Source organism: Antedon mediterranea, chromosome 8 (genome assembly GCF_964355755.1).
Source record: "Antedon mediterranea chromosome 8, ecAntMedi1.1, whole genome shotgun sequence".
In the NCBI taxonomy this organism is placed as follows: Eukaryota; Metazoa; Echinodermata; class Crinoidea; order Comatulida; family Antedonidae; genus Antedon; species Antedon mediterranea.
The window spans coordinates 6105229-6113846 of record NC_092677.1 but is presented as its reverse complement, the minus strand read 5'-3'; the positions used below and the strand labels follow the sequence as shown (position 1 = coordinate 6113846).

Here is an 8618-nt window from a genome sequence, read left to right as displayed (position 1 = left end):
TCGCGCAAGTCCAACTTTAACTACGTCACGCCATAGCGACAATGGGAGATGCGGAAACTCACCACGTGATGGAATGTTTAGGGGGCCTAGTGCTTTCTTGTCACGCTGTGAAGTATGTGGTTTGTCGCGATCATACGTTGTTGGAGGCCTAGAAAATATGAAAGTTACCATACCGCCATGGTTCTTAAATATTTTTTGAAGATTTTGTTTGTTGTTATAATCAAAAGTACTTCACTGTTAAATTAATACTGATCTTTTATAATTATTTTTCATGTATAGTCCTGATGCGTAAAAAGTTTTGTAAGAAAATGGAAAGTGATATCAATGTGCACAATTTCGTCTGCTCCTCAAATACTCTCTTGACATTGGCCAATGTATAGCCTTGCTACCCAGACGAGTGCAATTCGACTAAAAGCTTGACTTCATTAAGTCGAACTGCATACTTTGACTACTTGTATGATCGAATTTGAAGTAGAATAGCTCGAACTAGGATTTTTTCAAGTCGAACTTCAACTACGACTAAAGTTTGGTTTAAGAATTATACGGGTGTAAGAACTAATTCTATAAAGTCTACTCGTGCTTTTGACCAAGTTTGGTTCATGGGTGTGAACAATTTTTTGCAATAAAAATGACCTTTGTTCCATGTAGTGAACTTTGTCAAAGCATTAACATGTTTGTAGCCATCATCCATATTGTAGTGACATAAAGCCCAGTTTTTATGCGGAAAGCCGGTGCAAAACAGCAATCTATATATTCAAATTTCCCTCTAATTCTGTATTTAGTCACCCAAATAAAATGGCTTCTCTCTACAACATTAAACAATGTCTGGCTGAAATCGGCAATATGGCTGTACACACTGACACAGCCTCTTACACAGCCAGCCTATGGATTTACACTTTCAAGTTCTTTAATAAACAATGTCAATTATAAAATTTGTTGTTTCATATTGAAGGTAAATATTAGTATTAATAGTATTAATACTGTTTGATGTAAGGTTTGAGGTAATTGACTGACTATAAAAACAAATCAGATGGTATTTGGAGTAACGTCTAGGCCATCGAAGTACCGATAAATAAGTGTAATACTAATAGCTAGTACATTACTAGTAGTATTGACTGTAGCTAGAATGTACAGTATTGTACTTGAGACCCTCCTTAATAATTTGTAATTCATGATTATCTTTTGTGGCAGCAGTAGCAACATACATGTCGCTATAAATGCATAATTTGTTATTTGTAGTGTATGTGTGTCACATTTTGAAGAGAAAAGGTTGTTAAAAAGCTAATTAAAATTGAGGAGCAAATCATATCTTTGGAATGAAAAAAATATATAAAAAAAAACCATTTAATAATATAGCTCGTAACCATGGAGTAAAGACAGAATGTTGTGTGTACATACTCTATGTTCTATGAATAGAAATCAGCCCATGGGAGCGTGGCCTGTACGAGATAGCCTATATGATGGCGTTTGTACAGTAGCTTCCAGATCAGATCCAATCCCATAAGATGACAAACACACAAACATTAACAATACAATATACTGTATCATCTGGGTATTATAGTATTACTGTATTAACCCAAACATTTAGCATTCAGGGATCAGCTGAGAATTAAGGCATCATCTGAGAATTCAGGGATCATCTGAACCACACTGTAATCTGCTGTGCATTTGAAATGATCAGCATATTACTACAATCATAGAGATATTATAGTGAATATATAATAATAATATAATAATATATATAATATCTCTATGTGTTTGGTGTATGTGTTTATACTGTACAAGTTCAGGCTGATTTGTTAATATTAAAGGCCTTGCTGAAAAAATACTACTGTACTAAGACCAGATTTGATTACTTTTGTAGACTGGAAATAAATGGACATAAATATAAGATACACATTTATTTATTTATTTTATTTAATCTTTCTTTATTCTGAAATACATTTTCAATACAATGTACTGATTTCCAAAGTGGTTCAGTTCTTAACTACATAAATGTAAACAAAATACAGTATATAAATGGACAAAAGAAAATATAAAATTAAACCTAAAATTATCAAAATCAAATTAAAACAATTAAAGTAAGCACATTTAAAGGTTAAAACATAAATAATAGAGATTTTGAAACAAGATAAAAGAAGTTTTAATCACATGATTTTAACTTGTCACAAGGTTACTGTACACCACCACTATTATTACACCCCTGTATGTCATTTTAGAGTTTTGACACCAAACAAAATCTTGATAGAAAGATTTACCGTAAGGAAAGATATACTGTAGTTGTCAATTATAACACTAACATTAACAATGTTCAAAAGTGCAATTTTTTTCCAGCCCACAGACAGAATTAGTAATTTCCGTGTAGGAGTCTGGTTTTATTTTGCTTTACAGAAATACAGTTCTCATCTGTATTTCCTTGATGCAATTTGCAATATAATCAATGAATTGCCTTTTATTATTGTGCTGTCCTCAATTGTTATATTATTTGTAGTATTGTAATATAAGTGATCTTTTTTGGGAATTTCCAAAATTTTCAAATGTTAAAAAATTTAGTTGAGCAAATCAATAGTACTAGTAGATGACGTCATGAAATGATATTTTAATATTTTGCTGCAAGGAGTGTCTCTGTTAGCTTACCGTGTAATAAATGATGAAGATTTTGGATTACTGATCGATTTCCTCAGTAAAAAAGATGTTTATTTAATGTGTTGAAGGTAAAAAGAAACAAACATTCATTTTTTTAGCTTGTGGAGTTAAGCATAATTTTGAAAATGTGTAGTATGTACTGTACTGTATTCATAGTTGAGAAAACTTGAATGAATCTCAAAAACGTGACCACGCCCCTGGAGACGGTGTCTGATCATTTCGGCCGCCAGTCATTTCGGCCTCCGGTTATGGAACGCCCAAAATCATGAAACGCCAAAATAGACAAAATATGTATTGTTCATTTCGGCCGCCAGTATCGTCAATATTGTTAATAACGTATGGCACGCCTTAATTGTCAAAAAGGGTGTATACATGTGCCTATCGCCTGAATAGACGTGTGTAAATCACACAGCCAATTTATGACTTATGGAGGGATTAGTTTAGTAGCTTAACTAAAGTATTTCTACACGACTTACTTTATTTCATAGTGGTTGTTGTGGAGCCAGGAAGAAGCCAGCGAATGATAGTAAAATATTGATAGCGCAGCTCCATGTAAATCAAAATGTATGAACTATGATCGTTTTTGTTGATTGCTTGCTGTTTTAATACGCACGTCTATTCAGGCAATAGGCACATGTATACGTACACCCTTTTTGACAATTAAGGCGTTCCATACATTAACAATTGACGATTTTGGCGGCCGAAATAAACAATACATATTTTGTCCTTTTTGGCGTTTCATGATTTTGGGCATTCCATAACCGGCGGCCGAAATGACTGGCGGCCGATATGCACTGTGACCCAGGCAAGACCTAGTTTTCATATGATATATGCATGTTTAAGAGGGGTCCTCAACCTATGTACAAAAAAACAAAATGTAGCGACCCGGGTTATTTGGAGGGTTGCAGGGTTAAGGTGGTGACAGAAATGCTATTAGGACAGTTATGAAATCCCATTTACGAAATTTATGATTGATATGTTCACTGTCAATGATAAGAACACTTTTGACAGCATGACAACAATTATTGTATACCGTAGGCCTGCTAAAATGTTGTTGAATTTACCTATCACGATACATAGCGAACAGCTAGGTTGGGTACAAAAAGAAATGGGACCAGAAGTCCAAATTTAACAACATACTATTTTTTTATAATGTAAACGTAAAACAGTTTGTGAAAAACACCTATTCCAGGCAAATCGTTTAACCTAAATTTGCTTTAATTGTCAATAATAAATAATTATCTAAACTCAACATAATAGTAGGCCTAATGGATTACAATTGTTGGTACAATTCAGTACAGAAAGTATGAACCCATGCTCTAAACATCACATCTAGACCTCACTTGATTTATTCCCTAGATACTTAAAAAATAAATCTGCCTTTTTTTGACTCGTTTCCGTATGAATGGAAGAATTTTTGTTTATAAATAATTATTATAAAATCTACTTTTTTTTTATTTTCTGATTTCAGAATATATCTGATCACAGGAGCAGACCACTGCTTCTTTTGGGTAGAAGAGTAGGTGCCTGTATTTAGCATCAGGTTAGTCAAAACATCTGGACTGCTATCGGTCAAGCTGTATTCCGATACAACCTGTATCAGCTACAATATTACCAAAGGTCTAGTTGTCATCGAGTCTGAAAGCTATACTGGCGGGGACACTTGTCCCTAGTAGGTTTAACCAAGTCAGGCAGGTTTCAGGCTCTTCAGGCCTATGGTAGTATGAGTTAGTTAGCTCTCTCATTTGTGTTAAAAGAGCAGCCCTTAAACCATAGAAAAATCCAGGTAGTGTCTGGGAGGATTTAGTTTTCTCACTCCCGTAAGGCAGTTTAGTGAACTTTGTTCTACTTTTATGGCAACTTATGCAGCAGATCTAGTACCAGTCGTATTGGTTTCCATTCCACTGGACACTACTACGTAATGCCGAGAGGGGATTCCTGATAATTGGGCAGCTCAGGATTCCATATACTGTATTATGCCATGGCATACTTGGAGAGGCCACTCCAACTTTGTTTGTACAAAGGATCAACACAGGGATCGTCAGTTACCGGTTATAAGTCTGTTGTCCGATTGGTGTAGGACTTGACGCCAGGGGCAGGGGCAGATCCAGGATTTTGTGAAAGGGGGGGGGGGGGGCGCAACTGTAGTGAGTCCACACCAACTCAGCCCCACCATGGTTGGGGCTGAGTTGAGACGATTTAAATGGTCTAGAATGATCTAGATGGTCGGAAATGGCACTCTCACGCAGGGGCGGATTCAGTTAATTGACACTCCTAAATGGTTGGAAATGATACTCTATAGCACGCCTAATATTCATGATAAATTGGCATCTATAGTTTGACGGAAATGTCACTCCCATAGCATATTGTTAACAATCGGCAAATTCATTGTAGTCTACTTTTTCCAACAGACGCGACTAGGGATAACATTGTTTGCGTTAAATGATGAAGGTACTTCCCATACGGTAATATAATTTGGAACCTTTAAAACAATGTTGGCCTAGTTATGTTAAATAATATACACAGTGAAAGATCGTGTGTTAAGGATTTAGGCCTATGCCTATATCTTATTTTTTTTAAAGGTAAAAAGGAAAATTACTAAATAATGACAATGCTGTAGTATCAGTAGCTGAATTTTATTATCTTAACATGTGATAACAGTGCCGTCAATTTAATAAATAATAATAGGTCTACATTTGTGATGATCACTACTTCTCTTCCAAAGGATTTATAAACATCATCCGTCGGGGATACATATTCGCATACTTCTGAATAATGGCATCGTAATTAAGTTTAATGTCCTGATGAACAAACATCAATAACAATGCATTTAGTCGATCTTCCGTCATGGTACTTCGAAGATCATTTTTTACAATCTTCAGAGCTGAATTTGCTCGCTCTACTGATGCACTGGTTGCAGGGATATAGTCATCAAAATACGCAATATTTTAGATTGGAAACATCTTTTCGGTGGATTTCAAACACACAATCTCCAATGTTTTGGAGAGACTATCGGGACTGTCTTTTTCACACTTCCAGAACTCCTTCCAGTTAGAAATCTCTTGGGTAAATGAGTATTTATAAGGCATCACAGATTTGAAGTATTCAAAAATTTCTCCTGTGCGCTCTTTGTCTAGGCTGATAAGATTCTTGGGAATTAGGCTCATTGCCTTCACAGCACAGTGTTGTTGTCCAGAAAAACGGGTTCTGAATTGGTCATTCATGGAGTCAATAAATGGGATGAATACAGAACGACGAAAATATTCTTCTGGTGTCTTCGATTCCACATTCGAACATGGCGTGATGCCACCCTTGGCATGGAAATTATAGCTCCGGCTTCAGTAGCCATTTCAGTACACTTTTTAAATATTTCTCGGAATTCTGACGTCGCTTCCTTTCGCACTTCTTCACGTTTTGTTTGGATTCTCTCGACTTCCTTATAAGCTTTCATTATTTCCATGGAACTACCTTGCAATAGAGACGCCAGTCCTTGAGTTTAACCAAACAAATGTGCACATGTCTGACCTTATTTTAAAATGCTAAAAATTGTATCTTCGCAACAAAATATAATATATGGCTGAGCTTGGTGTCAAAATGCACACAATTATTTGGATCACTTTATGAACAAATCTTGACCTTCAAAATTAAGGTCAAAGGTCAATATACCCATTTTTATTTTATACCCATACTTATAATGTACTTCAATCAAGTCAAATATTACATTATAAAGTACATGTCAACTGATTTGTGTAAGTATGGGTATACAGATATACCAAAAAAAGTAAGGAAGAATAGTGGGGTAGGGAAATTGGTTTTTTTTTTCGTGTTAAAGGTCATTGACCTTTAAAAATGCTAAAAATTGTATCTTTGCAACGAATATATAAGGTTGATCTTGGTATCAAAATGCACAGAACTATACTAGAATTGAAGCACAAATAAAATTGGTCCACTATGACTATATCTTCACCGTTAAAAAATGAGATCAAAGGTTAATATACCCATTTTTGTGTTTTACACATAAATTAGGACAGTCCATCCTGTCCAGTATTGCATTATATTATATAAAAAAAATTATTTATGACTTCGGGTCTGAGAGAAAACAAGGAACATGGTTTTGTTTTGGATTAAACAGATTGTGTTAATTAATTATAATTGATACCTGTATTATAATACATAAAATTTGCATAAATAATAAATAAATAATGATACACATACCGTAGTTCCTCGGGTATAATCCCACCTCGGGTATAATCCCACCCCCGACTTTACGATTACCTTCGCACGCAAGCATATCCTCGGGCAAAGTCCCAGTGTATAATTTAACATTAGGCCAGAGGTGGGCCTAGGCCTACTGTAGCTAGCTAAGCTAACGTCAATTTCTCACCAAAAAATAGAGTAATTTCTATGAATTTGGCTGAATTAAAACTCATTAAACATTGTTAAGTTGAAAACAACCTTAAAGGCTAGGTGCGGGAAAAAAATTTCTATTGATCATACATTCCAATAATTATCGATCTACAGTTTCCCCTATTTTTCATAATTTTTGGCATTTAATTTGTGTTACATGAGGTTGTTGAAAATAAGCACTTTCTTTTCAGTGGGGGGATAGTTCAAATTACACAGTAAAATCTCTATTCTTTTGTACACAAATTTTGTAAATAGAGAGGCATTTTAAAAAGCTATGAAAAATAAACAGTGTGGTAAAAAATGTTATCAGATGACTAAATATAGGTAATATAACTTGAATATTACATTTCTAGTATTTTTATTCAACTTCAGATTTTTATTTTCATGCTATAGCAAAAATTATCCACTGTATATCCACCATCTTTTTTCACCGTCTAGGGAGTCACCAGACATGTTATTACATTAGGTTTACTCCCTAACTACTGAAAAAAAGTCTTCCTGGTTTTTATGGAAGAATTTTGCAAAATTTTGTATTTGACCATATTAAGGAAAATTCATGTTTTTTCATCTTGATTTCTGTTACAAATATTTGATTTATGTACAATTAACCAAATATTATATTTAAAATTCATGCCTGTACCTGAGCTTTAAGGCTAGCATGCCCCGATCGTCATGTTCTGTACATCATCCTTTCGCCGTCGTGTACATTCTTTCTTGTTATTTACACTACTCTGCATGCTTGATTACCGTAAAAAAAACACCGCCCTCTATACCGACCGGCTTGTGCAGTAGAGTTTGTGTCACATGCAACAACATGCGATTCACACAGAGAGCTCGAGCGTGTGGGTGAACATGGAGAACTCGTTTGATCGAGTTCATGTCGATTTAGGAAGCTAGACCTAGATCACATTTTAGGGTATTTTTTAAGTAGAAATCTCGGGGAAAATCTATACGGTAGGCATAGCACAGGTAAGACCAATTAGGCCGCCTAAACTAGGCCTAGATGGCCTGGCCGTCTAATTGCTAGGCCTACATCGGAATATAGCTTTTAGATAGCCTAAATCGTAGCTAGAAGAAATATCGTCATTTTCAGTTCATGCAGCGGGAAATCCCCGGCTATAGTCCCACCTCCCAAATTCGGGCAAATTTCACGTACACGGGGGGTGGGATTATACCCGTGGAACTACGGTATTACTTATTGTTAATCGGTTTCATCTTCATTACTAGGTTCATTTTCACTTGAACCATTCGAGCAGTGCCCACAGAAACACATGACAATCCTGCCTTAATACAGCTGCATTTCAGTCCCTGACACTGCCTATCGCCTTCTTTACAGTTGCAGTAGTAGTCAATTTTGACTGAAGGATGCCTGATGATGATATGATGAAATAAAAAACAAAAAAATATTACATCGTATAACTTTTTCAGAAGATTGACCTCTAACTGAAAGAAAGTAATTGTCCTATTGTAGGGGGTAATTGTCCTAGAGGGTAATTGTCCTAGAGGGTAATTGTCACAGGGGGTAGTTTTCCTAGGGGGTAGTTTTCCTAGGGGGTTGTTTTCCT

General features: G+C 35.4%; 1 protein-coding gene across 4 annotated transcripts in view; it reads left to right on the top strand.

The window, feature by feature from the left end:
* The first annotated feature begins 882 nt into the window (after positions 1-882).
* Positions 883-8618, top strand: part of LOC140057494 (uncharacterized) — a 48036-nt gene continuing 40300 nt past the window's right edge. For 3 of the 4 annotated variants that reach the window (XM_072103176.1, XM_072103175.1, XM_072103173.1), the window contains exons 1-2: positions 883-952; positions 4118-4189. The gene's annotated coding sequence lies outside the window, so the exon portion shown is untranslated. The remainder of the gene's footprint in view (positions 953-4117; positions 4190-8618) is intronic. The other variant, XM_072103174.1, reaches the window with a different exon arrangement.